We start from the raw sequence: 22679 nt of genomic DNA, 5'->3' as shown, positions 1-22679 counted from the left end.
ACTTTCCAGCTGGCCTTGCTCTCCCACTCATATGACAATTTTCATATTCTTCTGGATTTCTGCTTACTTGAGTATGGATGCCAGACACTTAACTAAGCAAGCAAACTCAGCATCCATCACCGACCTGCAAAAAAGGCATTCCCTGTTTTCACAGTTTCTTTGAAAAAAATCCATCAAATCTAAAGATATTCAAATAGTCATTTATCCTGAGATTTTTCTTTTTCAACTAGTGTGTTTGCTTTCATTTCTCCATTTATTGCAGAAAACTGGAATCTGTATAGTTAGACCTATTTTCCTTTTAATCTATCCCACACAGCACAGGCATTTAGACTGGTGGTTCAGCAGAAAGGAGGTCAGTGCAGTAATGGAATCAATAAACTTAAGTGTGATGAAGTAACTGCCACTTCAATTACTGTACAAATCGTATATTATTTTCAAACTCAAAGACGTCCTTCTATCAACAAACTATTTGTTTAAGCAATTGTTTAAAAATCAAAGTGTGATCTCATAAACATTTTTGGGCACAGTTATACTTTGTGCCCTACTCATAACTTCTGCTTATTTGTCATCACTTATTCCCTAGTGATTCAGAACAAGACTAACATAAAGACAAATTGAAGGAGGATTTACAAATAAAAATCATGACAATTTCTTCCTCCTGCCTCTGAAGGTCTGCAAAAGCTCAGCAGGTAAAATAAATTGCATTAATTCCACTTTTGGTAAACTCTGCACAGAACATAGTTCAAAATTATGTTCAAATTTAGGAGTTCTCTGTGCTTTGTGCTACAAAAATCATGGCAAGAGGTTTTCATCTTAAATAGACAGAAAAGGATCAAAAAGAAAATACCAAGTAGATTACTAAGGTTAACGTCAAGAAATAAATTGATAATGTAACTTGTTGCTAAACAAACAAACAAACAGAGACTTACAACTGTACCACAGCACCACTTTTCCCACCGCAAAAATGGTGCCTCTCTAAATATACTCACAACTCCAGCATGACCCTCACATTTGACCTCATCTCAGGCCTCAGCTTCTTTGCTGTCAGAGAGGAGGGAATTTTATAACCACAGTGGCAATTCACATCAGCACAATCTCTTCTCTTTCTTCTGAAGATCTAAGCCCTCTCTTCTGGCATGCTAAGCCTTCCCTCAGCACTTTCCTAAAGATCAGTAACTCACCAGCATATGGAGACGTCTTTGGATTCATTGCACCAGCAATGTTTCCTCTTCACTGTGTTCAGTTATCTAGGCACTTCTGCTTATTTGAAAAATCATTTAAATTCTTTTAGACATGCTGATCTTTTCCATCTGAATTGTCTGAATGTCTACAGAGACACTGTCTGAATGTCTCTGTAAGAAGTTCTGCAGATCTGAGTGTTTACAGAAAAGTTTGGTCTCACCAGCTCACAGACTATGCCTTGGTCATAACTTAATGCCATATTACTCACAAAAGCTGTCTGGGACTCACAGAAGGAAAGGGGTCAATGTTATCAACTCACGTTTGTCACATCTTCCTATGAACACCCAGAAGGAATCTACTCCACTCAATGAACTTCAGATACCAGTCTGGTAAGACAAAGGGATGTTTAAAGCTGTGTGGTAATAATAATAAAAGTGAAAATCTTGCCTCTGAACTTCTGCTGCATTATGTGCTGGCTATTATTACCAGCTTTACCCCAGCATCTATATGCCCATCTCCAAAATCTAAGTCACACTAAGCAACAGATAAGATACGGTTACAGAAGCACAGATTTCACACTGGCTATATGGACAAAGGGTCACGGAAAAGTAAACATACAACCAAGGCAACTGAGTTCACTATTTGTAAATATTGCAGTGATCTTCTGAAAGAAGAGAAACAGAGATTAACCTACAGAGTTTTTCAAGTGAGACATAAATATATATGTATACATGCACACTGAGCTTCTGATCCTTCACTAATTTTAATATAACTTACCAGCTGTGTGTTTTACTCATACAGGATTTACCTATAAATATCTATAATCTATAAGTAAACCATGAAGCTCAAGCAGGCTGAAGACAGGAAAATGTTTGATCATTTTTCCAAATTGTTTCACTGATCAGCTTCACCACACAGTCACACGAAGAGCAGTGGTACCAAAGCCTAGTGAAATATGTTGAAAAACAACAAACGACAGGAAATGTAGAAGGGTGAAAGAACTTAGGTGGTATTTCCATGAAGAACAAGGCAACAGGAACATGCACAGGTGGAGACGAATATCATCCACAGGTTTTCAAACTGTCAGAAGTGTTGATGTGGTTTAAAATTACTTCTTAAAAGAGTTAGTGTGCAGTGGGGATCATACCAGCTGACCAGAAAAGAATGGACAGTGAACCTATTTTATAAAAACAGAAGAGTTAGAACGACTCTGGAAATCACCAACTAGTCAGTGTACCTTCAAGTCCCAGAAAATTTCTAGAAACTATTACCACATCAATGGTGTGCAAGCAATACACGCAGTCCAATTTTAAATTCCCAAAAGCAAATACTATCAAAATTATCTAATTCTCTCATATATAAGAGTAGCAGGCCTTGGGGATAACAGAAAGGCAAACAAGCAGGTTTGCAAGGGAATATGTCCTTAGTCTGGTACTATTGGACATCCGTATTAAAGGGCTATGCATATTAAATGTGAGTATGACACCAAGCTGAAAGATGTACCGGAGGTACAGGGTTAGAATTCAAAGTGATTTTCACAAATTGACAAAATGATTAGAAATGACTGGGTGCTGTACAGCAAGAATGATGACACTCAACATGTATTAAATACTAAAGTGCATATAATCGGAATTGTCAAGAGCAAAGTATGCTCAGCAAAATTGCTGGGAGTATTAATGAATCATGAGATGATAACATCTGTCCTTTTCATAGCAGCACGGCATCATAAGGCAATGGAGAGAGAGGCTGCAAGATCAGATGGTAAGACTCAAAGTAAACTTCCGCTCCAGCCTGAAGAGCTCGGGTGAACAAGTGTTCACACCACAGCATCAAGGCTAATGTGAAATAATTGGAGAGAGCCTGAAAGAACGCAGTAAAAATGATAAGAGGCCTAGAAAAGCAGCACCAAGTGTGCAGCAGGGGGAGGATGAAGAAGCTGAGGTTATTAAATCTAAAGAATGCAAGAGAGAGGAGAAGCACAATAAAGGCTTTCAGATATATTAAAGCTTGATGAGAAGAGACAGGGTATAAACTTTTCTCCATACCCATAGAGGACAGGGAAAGAAGTAAACTGAAGCAGATTTAAGTCGGGCATTAAAGAAAATAGCCTAACCCAGCTGTCCAGGTTCTTCTTATTACAATCAGTTCTCCAATTCAGTTCCCATCCAACTCCATAAACAACCACACTGACACCAGCCAAAGGGATTCGCCCATGCCTGGTGGCTTAAGCATCCCACAGTCACTTAAAACAGCACCACTACCCTGACAAACAGGTAGCAAGCAATGTTTAAGGAGCCTATCACACAGCAAATGTATTCGGCAGTGCACTTCCCAAAGCCCCCATTTCCCAACACTGGGCACTTTTCCTTTCCCTTTGCCAGTGCCCAATGCCTTCCACCTGTGTCACTGCAGTAGCTGTGGGGCTGCACAGTAAGGCAGTAATGTAAGAGGAGCCAGACTAAGTATAAGTCTGGTGTTGGAAGGTTTGTTTTAAGGGAGCTGTAGCCTGGGAGAATGCAAAAATCAGCATACTGCAAAGCATGTAAAGCCATGCAATGGGCAGGTGTTTGAGTCGCTCACATCAGTGGGAGATGCGTGTTGCTTTACACTCAGAAGTTGTGTACATACAACACCCAGACAAGATCTCACCACAAAAAATGGAACTGGGGATTATATAACCACCAAAACTGTCCAGACTTCCTTACAGATTTATACCTTGATATTTACAGGACTGTTTCAGAGAAAATACCTCACTCCCAGTATGTTGCTACTGAAACCAAACAAACAGCACTTTGGTGATGGAAAATGAGTAGCATAATGACATATTCTAATGTGAAAACATCTGCATGGCTTCCTCCTAGACACTTCCAAGACAATGGTGACACCTCTACTATTCCGCAGTGAGTTTCAGAATAGATACCGTGTGAAACTAAATGCATTACAAGGCTCAGAAATGCTAATGCAATGCCTGTTAAGCAAATGCATTTTCTACAGATCATAAATAAGAATCCCTTTCAACAACAGAAAGATATCAAGATAAATACTGATGTCTATTATGGCTATAATTATAAGCAGAAGGTTACCTAACAATTAACAATCTGAACGTTTAACCTTTCAGAGCTCACTGCTACAGTCAAATTGCTGTCCAACACACACGTTGATCCCAAGCATTTCAGAGTACCGATTACAGTGATTACAAAGCAGGTGGGTTAAATTTGTTGTCTAAGTAGCTTAGGAATTGACCCTGAAAGTAACTAAATATAAATGCACGGTTAATTTTAAAGGCACACAGATTAAGCTACTAATACAGCTCTAACAACTGGAACGGGAACAGAGAGCACTGCCCAAAATTACAAAGAAAGTCCTGTGAAAGATTCAGGAGCTACAAAAGGGTCCTACTGTATTGAGTTTTAAGCTTGCTTTACTAAACCACAGATATCCCTCATTATAACTTGGAGACCTCACACAGCAATTAGTTTAGCCCAAAGAAAAATTCTGCAGCACTTCAGTGATTTGTAATTCTTCTGCTCTGGAGGAACAGTCATATTCCTTAGCAAACAGTTTAAATACTAATTATTTCTTTGCTGAACCCTGCAGTGAAACTCATATCTAGAAGAGACCATATAAAAGCACTTCTAATAATTCTGCTGCTCAAAGAGCAATACTCTTCATCCGCTTCAGTGATTTTCGACCCAACAGGTACAACACTGAAGTAATGAGCATTATAAAACTTAATACAGTGCCATATATATTTTATGGCTCTGTAGATCCAGATCAGAGAACATCCAGATTGTTTTTGCAGAACTAATGCCAGACACATTTCAAATTATTGTGTATGCAGTGAGTCTTCCAAGAAATTTATAACTCTTACCAAATTAAAATTAAAAAAGCAAATAGTTGAGTGAAAGAAGAAAAAAAGAACAACACAGCCTTCTCTAAAGGTAAAATTTCCTAATTATTTTTAAAATAGATGTTATTATGAAAGAAAACCATATTCTTCAAAATGAAAAGCATATCTCACCAATGCATGTATCAGGCATTAAAAACGTACATAAATGAAAAATCATTCATAGGGGTCTACTGCTTTTGCAGGACAGCATTTAAAAAGCAAAATTGTGTAGGATGTAAAGCCACATGAAAGCTCTGGATAAGAAACTGTAAGATGAGATTATCTTATACCTGATTAACATCAGAAAAATCACCTTCCTGTGCAGCTTGCCTCTCTGTACCATTCTATTTATCTATGGTAACATGATCGCATAAATTTCCAAAGTACCCAAACACTTCGTGATCTTTGATGTTGCCCTTATAACCAAAGAGGCAGAACAAGACCTGTGTATGTGGAATTGAGAAACAGAAAGATTCAAGTTACCTGCTCAGGGCTGAACAGAAAGCTTCTGGCAGCCCAAAGAACCCAAAATGGATTTCCTAAAGCCCAGATGAATGCAACAACAACTGGCCCCTCTGTGTGCTGTTTCTGCAGAAGCTGCCCTCATGTTGCAACCACTGGCACGTCTTCCGTAGAGGAAGCAGAGCTCACCTGGAGCTGGCCTTTGAACTGACAGAAATGGAGGCTTATGCTCTCAGAAATCTGAGCCAAAATGTCATATAGTAGGAATTCACACAGGAGACGGACTGGCTTTGGATCAATCAGAAACCAGTTTGAAAAAAATACCCAATGTCCAAACACCGTGACTAGAAAGCAGTTCAGAGTTTGTACAAGACTGTTCATTTCCATGAAATACTATGATTTTTCCTTATTCAATGTCTCCTCTCTAGCAGTGAGTTAGAGGTTGGCGCAAGCACAGAGCATTAGCTCAGCACCGAGCAGCAGGAGCAGCCCACTGAGCTGTGCCACCATCGGACCCTAAATGAGGTGTGTGGGCGACCCAGCACTGCTCCTTGCTTAGGAAATGCTAAAATGCTACAAGAAAAGATGCTGGATTTGAAGACTGCAGCTTCTGTTGGTTCTGTTTTCAAAGAACAGCACTTAAAATCAGGATTAAATCTGCTGCTTACACACAGGCAGAATAAGTGACTTGCACCATTGGCAGATAGTTTCACATGCAGCCCACTCTCAAAATATGCAAGAATTTCTGTGCAAACACAAAGCTGAGAAACTACAGAATTGGCAAACACAAAATTCATCAAAACATTTTCCAAACCTAATGGAAAGTAGTTCCATACAGTATCACTGATCTAAAGCTTGGTTTACAGTGAACAGACAGAGCTTCGGGAGCAGGGGACAGGATGCTGCTGGCTAATACTGTTCCGTGTCCATTTTCTGAGCAGTATGGGACAAAATAAACCTGCATGCAGCCACCAAGAAGAATTACTAGGCATCGAAGAGCAAATCTGAACATGAAATCTAGAAGCACCTTACCTGAAGAGCAAATCTATGATTTTATTATTCTATGATTGGACGAACACATTTTCCATCATTTCTGCTTCTACAGAAAGAGAAATCTACTATTTCTACAGCAACAGTTGCAGCCTTCAGTTCTCCAGGCTGCCCAAAGAGGTGGTAGTAGCCATCATGGAGAGATTTAAGGAATGTGCGGATGTGGCACTTAGGGATGTGGTTTAACAGCAGGCTTGGTAGCATGAGGCCATGGTTGGATTTGGTGATCTTAAGGATCTTTCCTGAACTAAATGATTCTGTGATTCTATTCCACGATTCTACGTTCTTCATAGTTTAAGAAACCTGTCGAACATTCTCAAAAGAACCAATTTTACTGCAAGTTACATCTGAATTTTATTAAAAATGTCATTTAGAAACTACCTAACACCATCTGTGTTCATTAATTAAAGCGTATCTTGGTCATATACATGGAACTTCCCTACGATACCAAATGTATCTCTGGTTAACAGTTATGTTAACTAAGCCCAGCCCTCCCAGCTGAACTTGTCTTGCAGAAACAATGCTCACAATCCTCACAATTGCTCTAACAAGCTTTGAATGAAGAACAGAAAAAATACAAACAAAATTATCCCACTTACCATTTCATTTAAGTTTTGACAAGCTGGAAATATTCCAAATTCCCTTACTGCTCTGCTGTTAAAATAGAAAAACCCACTACACTACAAATGGAGAACAGTCCAATTAAACAAGTTCGCTACTGAAGAATTGTCTGCTCTGGAGCTGCCTTTAAGCATGATGAGTTAACAAATGTGTCTGCTAACCAAGCATCATGTATATAATGACTAAAGTTTGTGGCATTGGCAAAGACCCTTCAAGAATGAAAAGTGATACAAGGTGCTGCAAGCTTTGCTTTCTAAACTTCTGATCGTTCCTAAATATGACGCAAATGAAATCCATCTCCACCAATTCATTTTTCAAAGATCAGTTAAGTTCTTTTAAAAGTCTGTCCTTAGGGACAACTTGTCACATCACAAAATGATGACATTTGCACCATGGCATGCTGGCATTATCCTTCCCATCAATGAGGAAATGTCACAATTTGTGACATAATCACTGCCCTATGACAACCTTTTGTTAGCCTCGATGATACCACATATAAATATTTGACCATGTAATGCAAATAGAATCGATGACACCTCAGGGACCAACGCAGAGATAGTCTGTTCCCTCATGTAAGCCATTATGTAAGCTTATCTGCTTCTAAATCTTATGGTACCAGAAAAGCCAAAGGTTTGACATGCTCCAGTCCAGCAACACAAAAATTCTACGTTACACTGAGATGAGAGCAGCCTGACTCAGGAGGAGTTAGGTCATTGCAACAACCAAACTAAATGAAGCACTAACGGAACTCAGCGTTTGGCATCTTTAAACAGTAGTATGGAAGGGTGAATCCAAATTAGCCTTCCAATTATCTTCTCTTTAACTTGACTATTTAGGCCATTACCTAAGTCATATAGCACAGTGATCTGAAAACTTTCATTAAAGAACAGATCTGCTTGTCTGCACTTTTGTTCTTTCACCAAAAAAGTGATGGAGAAGAGTGAAAACACAATTTTTCCCCATGCTGAACATAACAGTGATTCCTACTAAAACAGTATGCCATTCCTCATAATTATTAGTATGCATGAGGTACAAAAACTACACAACGCAGCTGGGTATACTAAAAAATTATGAGTAAGATCGGTCCTCCTTTGTCAACAAGATAAATCTCACGCTGTTAGCTATGACAGATACCTTCTAATACCTTTGTGGCTTAAATGCCTCTTAATTAGTATGGTGACTAGAATGGTGACTGACAAAACAGTGAAGCCTGCTGTTGCTTTTTACAGGCTCTGGATTCAGGAATATCGTATGGTTAGATTTTAAAAGCACCAAATACCATTGCTCCCATAACTAAGTGATGACAGAGAGCATCAGCAAATTCTGAAGGACAAGACTGTAACATAGGGAACCTTCCACAACAGGGTAGTGGTGAGGCCTCCATTCTCATTTCTCCCTGTTAAACTGATTGCCTGTGCAGGGAGACTGATGCAAAGATCAAGTCACTCATGCCAGCTGGTTTCTCTCTAGCTGCACTGATGGTAAGTTGACCATATAGTTATATTAGTTATATTAGTTTAATTCCACTGATATGCCTTCCTACTGATTCTAGTGAGGCCAGGCAAACCAACGCAACAGCTAGAAAGATTAAATTAACCATTCTACAGAAAGTAGGCAGAGGAGCAAGAGAGAGTGAGAAGAAAAAACAACAAACAAACCTCTACTTGAAGAACAAGCTTGCTTTTTCTAGATGAATTCAACAGCATATAAATGTTTAAGGAAAAATGAAAAAGAAGAAAAACAATAAGAAAGAACAGTGTGGAATTCAATATTTAATATACAATTCTTGAGGCCATGTTGTAGGTTTCTGCCCCTCTTGTTTCCCATTGATTTGAAGACTTAATTAACTGTGGGGCAAATGAAAACTAAGAATCCTTCAATAATGTGTGAAACTTAAGTCAATAAAACTGCGCACCACACACTAGCTTAGAAATCTAATCACAGCATGGGTTCTCATGGAGCCTACAGACAGTCCACTACAATTAACTGCTTGTACTGATATCCTCCAGTCCAACATTAAAAATTTAACGAGAGCGCAAATCATGAAATATTTGTGAACAAAAGTGAGCAAGAAAACTTTCAGAATTTACCTTCAGGCTTCTTAAAATCTAAGAAGCAGGATCATGACTTTTTAATAACTGGCTTCAAAGTAACTTAAGAGAAAAGGATTGATTTCTGTTTTAACAAAATCACTGATTCTTTTACTGAAAAAAAGCTTAGGTTGATTATGCTGCGCAGACTTGGAACAAACAAGCAGCAAATCTTGTACATATCAAAACAACTTTCTTACACAGCACAGAAGAAGATTAGCTGTTCAAAGTCAAGCACTAAGACATTAAAGACATTTTCTCAAACTTGGAAAGGGTGAGACGTGAATGCTCTCAGGTAAACTTTCATAAATTAAAAATGAGACTCAATTGTTGATAAGAACATATATTGTACTGCTTAAGTAGCAAGAGAATAACAGCTTCAAGATGAAGTTAATCCTGGCTCAGATGAGGTTGTCCATTCAATGAATATTAATTCCACTCTAAATAACTGAAGAAAAAGTTCAGTATATTTAGTACTTCTTTTCATACAGCAGTACTATCATGTAACACTCCAAAAAAGATGTTTCAATAATATCGAGAAAAATTAAAAGGCACCTAAAAACTACTTTTGCTGTGCTTGTTTTCTTTCCAGAAACAACACATAAGTGAAATAGCATCCCTTAAATTTCCTAAACTGGTGAGAAACTTACAGTAGAAAATAAATACCGTGTCAATTATGAGATGAAAGATATATTTGTCATCTTATATAATTTGCTAGAATTTAAATATTATTTAAGTCAATGTAGTAAAAAAATGGTTTTGAAATTCTACAGTGTAACTACAAAACACAAAATTTAAGTTATTTAGAAATCAAACCCCCAAATCTGAGCTCATTCAGATCTGGAGGAAGGATTGTGGTTAACAGAAATCCAGTACTAGCAGTTTTGGCCAAGTTCTACACTGAACTACGTAAGCCCATCTTCCATGTTTATAAATGAGGTGTATTGCTTGCACCCAAAAAGCTCCACAGTCATCCCCAGGCAACAGAGTACTGTCTGCTAAAAAAGCTGTCTGGTGAAGAGTCACAATGCAGCCAGCTGATTTTGAGGCTCTCCCCAGAAATCCATGGGCCTGGCCTCTCACAGGCATCCTCACGCTCTTCTTACAAACCATTCCCATAGGACAGTATCACTTGCATGTTAGACAAACACACTCTGTCCATGAACTATAGCGACTGCACAGCAAGTGCACCTGCCTCATGGCAATGGGCTATGCCAGCAATGGGCTATGCCAGCAATGGGCTATGCCAGCACCGAGTTTCCAGCACTCCCTGCCTTTCACTCCCAGCTCAGCTCAAGCAGCAGAACTTACATGAGCTGCACAGCTTCCATCCTATGACACCTTCGCACTCAGTTGCTGTCTTTGCTTTCCTCAGCTTGCATTTGTTTTTGAAAGAAACTTCATTCATTTAAATTCCTGCAATAAGTAACAGCTCGTAAATATTCCATTTAAAGGAGAAAGAATTCACTTCCTGTACGCTGCAAGAAGTAATAATGAGGTGTACTTGCAAAGCCACACATCAGAGTGACATCACCCAAGGATCAGAATGATGAGCACTAATATCAGAACTAAGCCCAAACTATGAAATCCACGACAATCCACATTTCAGAAGTCGTTTTTTCTCACACTACCTCATTTAAGCACTAAATGTAACACTGAATAGATTACGATTATTTTTCAATTAAGCTTGGATGAGCAGCAAAGTAATTCCAGTGATGGGTAATATACACATTCTTATTAGATGGTATGTGCAGATTATAGAACTGGATGACTGCAAATGGGATTGTGAGCCTTTCATTTCTAATTACGATCATTTAAACTCAGCAGAAGCCTGACACAGCAGCAGCGTATTTCCCTTCCTGTCCCCAACCTACCCCTAGATGAGTTTAAGAGATCACTTCGCAGCTCTAGGCTCAGGGCAGCAGGGGAAATACGTTGCTCCAGGGCCAGGTTCAAGTTAGATCTGGGGGGGTTTCTTTTTTAAACATCTGTTATTGCCATCCTCCAGAGATACAGATACTGTCATGAAGAAAAGATTTCCTTCAGTAATGCCTCTTTGTCCAAGCTCACAGACAGTATGTGACCCAGTGTGAACATCTATACTTCCTGGAATGGCATCTCCCGAAGTGCTGACATGTCAGGTCATTACCAACCACGTCCCAAGATCTTTCTTTCTAGATGGAACGGGGAAGATGATGCTATTTAAGCCTCAGGGGTGAGAAAGGTGATTTAATATGAAGAAGAAATGAAGGGAGAATAACAAAGGGGACTCAGACACAAAAAGGAAAGGAGAGAGGAGGGATGAGAACCATACAAAAAGCAGACAGAAAAGTAAGGGAAACAAAAGACAGACACAGAATTTGCCTAAAGGGAGCAGAGTTTCTCGCTGAGTGACAGTGATTGTGACATTCAGGTTCAGTTAATAAATACAACTCTATTTAGTCATGGCAAAATATGAAAAGCTTGCATATTTTGTGCAAACCCTCTGCACACAACAGCCTGTAAGTCAAAGACTATGAACCCTTTATATTATTTCCTGGCACACAGTCTATGCCTAGATGGGAATTTCAGTGCTCTCATCTCACTGGGCTTGACTTCTGAGCTGCCGACCCCTGTGAAACACCACGCCGGGCTAAGTCCTGCTCCCTGAGGGAGCCTCCAAGCCCTCCACAGAGCACAGCAATGCCTCAGAAAGCCTTGTTGGCAGTTTCTGCAAACAAGATAAAGATTATTTCCTTCCGTAACCCTATTTTCCCATCTTCAGGAACAGTCGCTTTGCAGTCACAAATGTTAGAGCTGAGATGTAATCCTCCACAATAATATATGCATTGATTCAGACTTCCTCTCATGCAGCTCTAGCATTCGTTAGGCATTCATTGCCTCAACAGCACACACAGATCAGCCCAAACATTCCTATGCTCACAGACTAACCAAAACAAACCCATGAGCAGATGAAGATGCTTATCTTTCATCCCGGTCTTAAGTTTGCCACTTTGTACCAGTTTAAGAAGAGGTGTTTGTGAAGTCAGCTAAACTAAGCTAGAACTGACTGTGTATTGATAATTTAGCAGCTACAACCTAGCACTCACACTGATTATATACGGTAGCCTGGTATCAATCTTTCATGGCTGGCCAATTCTTCTCTGCTTTCCCCCCAAGACTTTTTAAATAAACAGAACAAAGAGCACAAGATGCTTATACAATGGATTTGAAAAATGCTGTCTCTTAGAGCTCTTCAGGATCAATGACATTTAAAAAAAGAAAAAGGCTCAAAAATCTCCAAATGTATCCAACTTCATAAAAATACATCTGTTCCACAGCAGTTGAGAAGGAAGGAAGGAAAAGAAGACCTTATTAGTAGCCCCCAGTGCTCTGCACAGTAGCCCCTGAGAGATGCTGTATCAAGAAGAACATATGTATTTCATTAGGAACTGAGAACGTGTTCGCGGAGCTACATCTTGCCATTTTTAAGCAGAGGTTCTCAATTCAGGCAAGGTGCAGGGGAATGCATTCCTTCTACATCTTCCTTAGCAAGAGCCAATAGTTTAGCCAGTGAATCACAAATCAGGCTTCACAGAGCTACAAAAATGCTGTACATCTGATGCACAACAAACTTTCCTGCTACTCTTCTTTACAGTTGCTTTAAAGTTTATTAATAATAGCTGAGCCCCAAGAGAAATTTTAAGCATTGACAGTGGGCTGCTTGCTCCAAAAATATGGGCACTTTTGCTTCATCTATGCATCCTCCTCTCTCCTGCATGTGTTCAGCAGCACCTCAGTGGCTGGCACATACAAGAGAGTTAAAAATAACTGGATTCTGTATGTTTATTTTTCCTACAAGGCTGGAAAACCTCATGAAGGACAGGAAGGAGTCTCAGCTGGCCCTGCCAACATTGGCCTCCTTCATCCAAGAGGAAAGAAAAGCTTAGGATCAGCAGCAGTAATGTCTTCCCAATTCTCTTCCTCCAGCACCAACAGAGCCAAGAACAGCCAGGGAGCTCAGTGTTACTCCTCTGTGCTCCGTCAGCTGTGCTCAGGACACAGCTCCTACTCCAAACCACTGCACACCCAACATAGATGTTTTGCATAGCCTCCATTCATTGTTCATTTTTCACATCCCATTCAGGGCAAGGAACACGTTTTAAGATCTCTCTCCAAACAGCTGAGACCTCAATATGCTTGCCATTATGTGGTTGGAAAGCAGGCAGGGAAACATGGGAAACCACTGATTAAAGGACAAACAAATTAACGAAATAAGAAATTTCCCTCTAAATCAAAAGCTTCAGCTCTAATGAAATCCTAGTGCCTGTGGGATGACATCTGGGTCTGGAGGAGGAAAGGTTTTCTTCGTATGTCTGCTTGTTCCTATGCTCTAACCACATTAAATGCTACAATAGCCAAGACTCCAAAGTCCTACACTTATCTATTAAACTTGTGTGTTTTACAAGGCTAAAATGAGAGAGGCCAGAAGGAATTAATGTAGTTTATCTGCAAACCAAGGTGTAGCAGTCAAATCTTATTTTAACCCTACCAGCCTCAACAGTGCCCTATAAAGTGCTCAGAGATGGACTGTTCCAAAGACCATCTGGGAACTTAGATACTGAAGTAGGTTAGCACCAACCTGCTGTGGACTGGGACAAAGGGGTTTAGTTAAGATACACTGAAATTGGAGCCTTGCAGTACATTCACATACACTCCCATCTGCACAGGAACCCAAGCATTCACTTCTGATTTGCACTGCAGAGATCAGTGCAGGTGGAGGCGACATGGGCAAAAGAGCATTACCGGCTCTGTTGTGTTCAATTGAGCGTGGCCACAGGTCTCCAGCATCAGAGCCAGGCCCCTGGACATTCCCTGGTGTTTGTCCCTATAGATCCCTGAAACATTTGGCTCACAGGTTCTTGAATTGAACGTATGAAAGGGGTTCAAGAGTTCAGGGCTGTTTTCTTATCTCTGCTTGTGCTAACGGTAATGCCTACTTACGCTGAATGCTCCACAAGTGCCTAAGAGCATAAGAGGAAGAACCAAGAAAAAAAATATCCTATTTTCCGTACATGGCAAGATTTAACAAGTAGTGCTGCAGATTTAGATGCCTGAGACTCACAGACAGCTTCAATCCTCTGAACAAAAAAAAAAAAAAAGCAAGTAACAAGGTATTTTCTGCTAGCAAACACGGGGAAAATATCTTATTGAACTTAGACCCAGGAGGATTTTATGGCAACCTACCATCCCCTGATACAACTGTGTTTTCAATGAAATAACAACTATTTCTTCAGATTCAGTCACATTTAACACTGTGAAACAGTGCCCAAAGCTCCAGGAGCAACTCCAACACACCCCTCCAACCCCCAACTCCAGCCTTGTGGGCATCTGTCATGCTGTGGCAGCATAGAAATACATTAACCACACACAGTTTGTTCTTCAATATCTAAGAAAAGCAGCTTTGCTGTGGCTCAGTTAGGAAGCCAGGCTAGGCACTGCTAGAATTTGCAGGTGGAACAGCTCAGTTCTCAGCCATCATCATCATCATCTATTGCTATTACACAAGCACCCAAACGCTGCCAACTCAGAGCAGTGCCACGGTGCACCACAGCCTGCTGGTTCACGTGCAGGGGGAAGGCTGCTCCTGCCCTGTGGCACTCACACTCTGGGGAGCAGAGAGGAGACAGCAGCAATAATAACAAATGTGTTTTCACAGACTGCAGCTTGCCATCTGCTAAGAGCTGGCCAGTACACACGGGGCTACCGCTCAGCAGGAATAAGGACACATCCCAGCAGTTGGGGTTTGGAAATGCACTGCCACCACACCTCCCTCCACACTTCACACAGTTTTAATCCCCACCAGGCATAGGGAAGAGTCAAATGTCATGAAGTGAGTAGGGAAAGATGAAATATTAATTACATCTACCTCATGAACTAGAACAAACGAATTACAGTGTCGCTGCTCAGAATCCACAAAAACAGAGTTCTGCTAGGGACCAGATTGTTTACATGGTTTTATGACTTATCATTTTGAAATTTAAAAAAAATTCTATCTACTTTCTGTTCTTTTTTGAAAACACAGATTATTATGAGCACTAGAGAAAAATCAGAAGTGAACAATAACCTACATGCCCATAAATTTCTAAAAATGTGTCCATCAAATACACTGTAGGCAAATAGTGCTCAATGTAGGCACTGTCCTACCCAGACAGGGCAATTAAAGTGCTAGCAAAAATGAGTTAGGAAGAAAGAAAATGCAAAAGGCTAAAATAGAAGTTATTCAGAGAAATAATAACTAGTCTACAAAAGCAGGCAAGGTACACACAGTGAGAAAGAAGCACAGTTATTTAAGTATACGGGTAAATGAGGCAGGGGGCAGGGAACAACTCAAATACAGGTTAAATTTCACTGAAAATGTTTTTAGCCACATATTCTTAAGTCTATTCACTGGTCTGACAACTGAAGTGCCAGAGGCCAGGCATTTAAATTAAACTGGACTACACATTAAAAGCTGCCTTGATCAAAACAAACATCAGCACAAGCATGACCCAGGAGAGCCTTCTTTTCTCTGACTTCTGGGCTGTACCGCCAAACAGCCAAAGGAAGAAAGAAACCACAGATGTGATCTCTTGATCTCCTGTAGTCTTGCCTCTTTTAGGTGTTCAAGCGGTAATCATTACTTTAAAATCAAAGTGCCCATCTCATTGAGAACACAAGCAGCCCTCAGCAATGAAGAATCACCGTTATCTTCACATCGCAGGAAGGAAACTGAGGCACAAAATAAGCTGCGTACTGCAAATGGTAGTTTAGTGGAAACTCGTGAAGCAACTGAGGAAGTTGCTCAATAATCCCATTTAGGTTCAATTTAACCCCAAATCCTTTCATTCGGAACCTGTGCTGTACCTCTGTGCTGTGCACACCTTACCCTGCCCTGATGCTTCCCACAAACCTCACAGTGCTGCTTTGGAGCTCACAGCAGCACCAATGGGGCTCAGCCCTGTAAGGCCAGTGCCAGAGCATCTCTCTTACTGTAACAGCCTCAGCCAGGGCTGACAAAATCCAATAGGATCCATAAATGCGGCACTTCTCCATTTACCCAAGCCTAGCAGATGTGCAACCACACACCTACAACACTAAGCATTTTGCAATGCGTAGAAGCATTTTTTAAAATGCATTTATGTATGAATATTACAAGTCATTAGGGGAAAAAAAAAAAAAAAGACTTAATCAGCTGTTGGAGCAGTACTCAGCCTAAAACTTAGACCTTTGTGTAATCTCTGTCAACGAACACCCTCTAAGCAGACAATTCTGTTTGTCAAGGATATGTGTAGGTAGAACAGCAATTATAAAAACCTTAGAGCTGTGGCTGTATTTTCACACAGAGGTTTTTCCACACAGCTTTAGTCCATAACTTAGTCTGTAGGGAAGGGAATGCAGGAGCAATAAACCTCAGATACCTGGGTTAGGGATAATTTTAAATTCAGTGTTAGTCATCCAGGCCCCTCTAAAATAAGAAGGGACCCATGTTCTCAGAAGACAACTCATCCCAGCTTTCTCAAGCATGGACATTAAGATTACCACTGGAGAGATCAGTCCAAGGACCAGCTCTGCCTGCTTCCCACTACACAAGCCCAACCTTATAGGTGAAGGCTGAGGCTATGTAAGAGAAAGGATCCCATCCATTTCTACTTTCAAGTGTTTTTGTCATTGGTGATTTGTTAGGGTTTAAAATTAGTATTGCTAGGGATAAGAGTTCGGAATAGAAATGTTTGGTAAAGAATGTGAGACTATGGGAATAAAAATGCCAAAGAAATGCTGCAGGTCATCGAGTTTCATCATGAGCTACTGCAGGCTGCCATACAATGCAGACTAACGCCAACCTATACTTCAAGCTTTTGCTTAAATGAATTTCTGCTTCCAGAAAGAGGAGGGATCCCAGTTGCATCGCACTGCAGATCATTTCACCTCATGCTAACGTCCTTTGGTCTTAACTGACACAACCGCAAAATATTTCATTGAGGCACATTAAGGGCTCGGAGAAAAACACTTCCAAAGTCTGAGCAATTTCATGCTGTTAATTCATAAATCTGTACATACCTGCAGTATGTAATTCCCTCTGTGATATGTGATCCCGCTATCAAAAGCCTAAACACAGGTTTAATGATTGCAATTAAGTCAGATTTGGTTCATCGTGCACTTGTAATACATCACCAGTATCAGACAGGTGATTTCAATCTTGTGCCTGTAGCATTTACTGCTGAATTACCTTCCTAGATTCAAACTCCTGTGCTACATTGGCTCTCTCTGAGCACGTCCCAGCACCAGCACAGCAGCACCTGCTCACTCTAAGGCTGCAGGTAGCCTGTTCTAGTGCAAAGCAGGCAGCACCAGTCAAACCTGTAAACCCAGGTATGACACAGAGGGGTGACATGCAGGGGTGCACTTACAGGAGGACATTAAGGTATGTTTAAAACACATACTTACTAATTAAATTATGTACCAGTTTTAAATGCCTGTGCAGGGGACAAGAAGTGCTCCCACTTTTTAGTAGGTGGACTTTGCAGAAATGTTGGAGAGCTCAGCAGGCAGCAGTATAGGCAGGATGCTGGAGGGCTGGGAGAGAGGGTAAACAGAGGCTGGCAGAAGCAAATAAATTATATCATAATATTCATATTGCAATTAAAAAAAAAAATCCACACATGCACACACATCCAAAAAAAAACCCAAGATGATGCCAAACTCTTCAGTTTCTTTAGTGAGCTTAATATCAGTCTACTTTCAGCGTGGGATTCCATTCAAATACGGTTACTGGGTTTGGTTTCTGCTTGTTTTCTATCACACTATCATGTTCAAGATCCTTGCTGTGGGAAATTTACCTTTCACTTCATGATAGAATCTATGATTCTATGATACATCTGCCATTTTTTAGTATTTCTGATCTCATGCTCCTTTGAGTTTCATAAAAACAACCCTGGCTACCCTTGAGAAACAGCACCAAAACCTCACCACAGATGGGCTTTCACCCAGCTTGGAATGATAATTACATTCACCATCACAGATAGCACCACAGTGCTACTGAAGTTAATGTTTCTATAGATCCCCTCAGCACAATTTACTGCCAACTGAACAAAACAGAAAAACAACTAAATAAAATATCTGCCAGAAGACTACATTTAGTGATCACTAACTCTACAAATCATGTACTGCGAAACTGTATTACAAAGGAAATCTGTTCTTAATTAAACAAAGTATCTGTACATCAGAAAGTCTGGATCAGCTGAAGGTTGAGTGCAGTAATTGCTGCGGATGTACGAATCTTCCTTTCTGATAAGCTACTGCTAAATATCAAGTCTTAGAAAGATTGTGTGTGCTTTTATGTTTATTTCCCACAACAAAGAATCACACATTTATGAGGGATCGTGACATCAATGTATGGGACAAATAAGTGCCAGCATGGGGCAAATAAGAGCCTGCATGGGGGTTAATACTGTGACACCAAACAAAAAAAGGAAATAGTGGCACCACAAAGCTGCAGACTTGGAACTAGCTGGCTGACGTCCTGTTTGCAACACTTTAGCAGTCTGCACGCAGCATGACAAGCATCCAAGGAATCAAAATCAACTGTGAATACAAGCCTCATTCTTGCCGCAGCTCTGTTTTGGCTTTGATGTTTTTTAAAATCAGCTAGTATTAATGCACAATGGGAATTATCCAGGAGGGTCAAAAAGAATACAGTTTTGGAAAAAAAGTTGTTTACCTAGCACAAAAGGAAAAAAAAAAAAAAAAAAAAGCTTCTGGGACGACTGTATGACTATAAGGCTTCCTAAAGAAAAAAGGGGGTCTTAAAGTGTTATCTATCAAAAGTAATTGTTTCCTTAAGTCAATAGGTAGTGTATGGATAGTACAGCAAAGCTGGGGACATCCATATCAGCTGAGCACAGTAAGAGGCTGCTCTGGACACACACTTCTTGTACCTGCGGACGCACCACTCCATGTTATTTACCAGTTCCACAACTTCAGCCACCAGCCCTGCCCAGAGCAATTGCTGTGCCGCAACACTGAGCTGCCACAGCTTCTGTTCATGATATTTTAAGACTGGAAAAGAAATGAGTCCCACTTGAAAGCAGTGCACAGCCAACTTCTGTGGATGTGGGAGACAGAGAGCAAAATTACTGAGTGCAGGAATTCAGCAAGCAGCTACATCCATGATGCTACAAGGATCGGGTCTGCAGAGCTTCTGACATGAGTGGCAGTTAGTGGCATCCCACTGCCAAGAAAGGCCAGGGAAAGGCTTAGTGTGCATGGAATCCACAAATAATTAACTATCAAAATATAAAATAAAAGCAATGAGGGAACAAGGCAGGAAGCAATTTCCATACCTCCCAGCACAGCTCCCTGTTAACAAAAGCAGGAGGAGCACAGTCATCCTCCCAGTGATGCAAGTTCACCCTACAATCTGTTTACCCACGCATTCTGCCATCAAATCCACCATCCTCCCTACTTCACAAAACTGATGGCATTACGGGAGGACCACAAAGTACACAACAATCCTGTGCAGAAAAGCAGCAGGAGAGAGGAACAGCTTCGTTTACAGCTTCCTTAGTTTCCATGCCTTACAACCAAAAACCACATGCTCCACTACCGGAGGCACAGGAGAATTTACAAGACGTAAATACATTTTTAAGAGCTCTACGTGCGTGTCTGCCCCTGTCAGTTTGTTTTCTGCCCTCAGTCCACACACACACACTTCCCTGAGGTGCTCTCAGTGAACCAGCCGTGCAGGTGAGTGTCCCTCGGAGGCTGCCCTTGGCTTTAATGGGTATTTGTTTCCCCAGCACGGAGCACAATTTCTTCTTCATTTATTTTATTAGGTGAGGTGTTTAAAGGGATATACGGTCATCTGGAGCTCATCACTGTCAAACTTTCAGCCCCGTAGCTGTAAAGAGTAAAGGAGCTAGTTTAGCTCCCCGCTTTACAAAGTGCTGAGTACCTCCAATGAGGTGCCAAATGTCCGCGGTGACACTTCAGGATTGCTCACAGGGCCCCACCCCGGCTCCGAGCAACACTCCTGTCCACAGCGGTGCTGGGGCAGAGCAGCACTCACAACACAAACCCGGACTTCTGAGGCAAGGAAGGTTTCCCTGGGCCTGAGACAGCACGGTGCCGGGTCCAGGGAGCACTGGATCTTAGCATTCCTACCTCCAAACTCCCAACCGAAGTGAAAAAAGCAAGCAAACGTTCAAGACAATCTTAGTGCGTTTTGGATTGGGTGTTTATTTTCAAACATTTTCACCCCACACACACAGAGACAACGTAATTCTCTCCAAACCCTTTAAACACATCCTGCTTCCACAGAGCTCAATGCATTTCTTTCACTTTCTTTCCAAGGGAAAAGATCCCACAGACTCTTTACAAATCACTTTTCCCCAGAAGCCTTTTTTAAAATCAGTTCTTCTACTGGAAGCAAGCAATAAAACAAAGCTAGCAAGACAAAAAAAAGTGCAGAAAGAACTGCTGACAGCCATACTTCAAAATGTCCACAGCAAAAAGGCTGCTCCAACAGGGTTGGGACAGCAAAGGCTTTCATTACCTCGACGCTTCTTCAAAGCCAGTCTCACTTGGCAGCAGTCACCTGGTGGCAGGTAAGGTTAGAGCACACTTTTTAAGTAACTGCAGAGAAGTGTTTTGTATTCAATGTGTAAATGCCATGGAGAATGCCTCCATGCACCCATGGAGAGCACCACCCTGCAGTACTGAATAAGCAGACAGTAAACAAGCAAACACAGAGAGAACTAAGAAGTTGCATCTACTTTCATTCATTCTGACACTTGCCATTTATCTTTGCTTTTGAACTGACTACTTCAGGCTGCATTGGGAGTGAACTGCAGCATCCTGGGAAGAAATAATACCACTGTAGCAATAGAAGCCTCCGCTGCAGCATCTGTTATTAAATCTTTGCAGAGAGGTGAGTAAACCACTCTCACAGCTGTGGATCAGAGAGGTTCTGCTACATTCATTTCACAGTTCCAGGCACTTTGTATGAAAGCTCTTACTTGCCTTTTATGTCAAAAAATGAATTTATGCCAACTTTTTAATAGTGAATCCTTCAAGGCAATGATCCTTAAAGCCCGCAGTGCTCCAACAAAGAGGAGACGGCAGCAGCCAGCGGGGAGAGACGGAGGAAGCACAGAATGGGAGCGGCCGATGCTGCCGATACGCAACCCGTTCTGCGAGAAGGAAACAGCCGTCATCGCACAGTGCCTCCCTGAGCGGCTCGCAAACTGCCTTTGAAAGCGTCAGACTCTGTGCTGACTCTGACCCGGTCACACAGCAGCACGAGGAGCTCCCTCAGGAGCGCTAAGGGACTGCCGCACCCGCACCGCGCAGCCACGCAGCCCGGGTGGCAGGCGGGCATGAGAAACACAGGACTCGATGTCCTACAGGGAGGACGGCAACTCGCACACCAGCACCAACTACAGAGCAAGTGCTCCAAACCGAGCCGAGTTTAAGCAAACTTCACGCTAAGCTCACAAAGTTCAATCTTAGCTGAACTATAGTAAAAAAACTCTCAGGAGTTTTCCAGAAAAGCTCAAATTCCCAAGAAGAAAGTTGGTCTTGAGCCTCCATAATATTTTCCTGCCGGTGAAACTGCACAAACAGCGCAAGGTGCGGTGCCGTGCTTCCCTGTGCTGCATACTGTTAGGATATAACGTTTCCGTGATGGATAAATGAGAAGCCGCAAATCCCTGCGATCATCCGTGAGAGCGCACAACCGCTATGGGCCGGCACATAAGGAAGCGACGACAGCTGACATTGAAAACGAGTCAAAAGCAAATCGGCGTGAAAGTTTCAGCCTAAAATCGGCAACTAACTCATCGAGGCACGGCACGTGGCTCCAACCGCGAAAAGTTGCCGCTGCCGACGCTCTGCAGCGAGCCCCGCTCTCGGTGCGCGATCCCGAGCCGCGCCTGAGCCTGCGGAGCTCCTCCGGGCGCTCCGGCGCTCGGAGACCCGCGGGAGCGCCCGGCCTTGCTCGGCCCTCAGCGCTGCCCCCCGGCGCGGTGCAGAGTCCCCACGGATTTCTTCTCCACTACCGTTTTGCTCGCCGGCGCTTGAACGCGGCGCGGCGGCGAGGGGAACTCTGCGTGGGGCTGAAGGATGGGACCGAGCCGCGGCAACCGAACATGGGGCTCTCAACCCCTCGCCTCCGCTTTGCCCGAGTCACGCCGCCGGACAGCGCTCCGGGGCAGGGGCAGAGCACTCCTTCGCCTCGCCGCGCAGCGGCCCCGTGCGAGATGCGCGCTCGCCAACTTTGCAAAGTTGTGCGCGAGCGGCGGATGCGCTTTGCCACCCGTCTGCCCCGCGGGAGCCCCGGGCACCGGGAGCGGCGAGCCCGGAGGGGC

General features: G+C 42.0%; 1 protein-coding gene across 6 annotated transcripts in view; it reads right to left on the bottom strand.

Annotated features, from left to right (window-relative positions):
- The window catches only part of SORCS2 (sortilin related VPS10 domain containing receptor 2), a 581186-nt gene that overhangs the window by 508526 nt on the left and 49981 nt on the right, over nt 1-22679 (bottom strand). The gene's annotated exons all lie outside the window — the stretch shown is intronic.

This window comes from Lagopus muta, chromosome 4 (genome assembly GCF_023343835.1).
Source record: "Lagopus muta isolate bLagMut1 chromosome 4, bLagMut1 primary, whole genome shotgun sequence".
Lineage (NCBI taxonomy): Eukaryota > Metazoa > Chordata > Aves > Galliformes > Phasianidae > Lagopus > Lagopus muta.
Note: the sequence above shows the minus strand (reverse complement) of the source record. Positions and strands in the feature narration are given on the sequence as shown.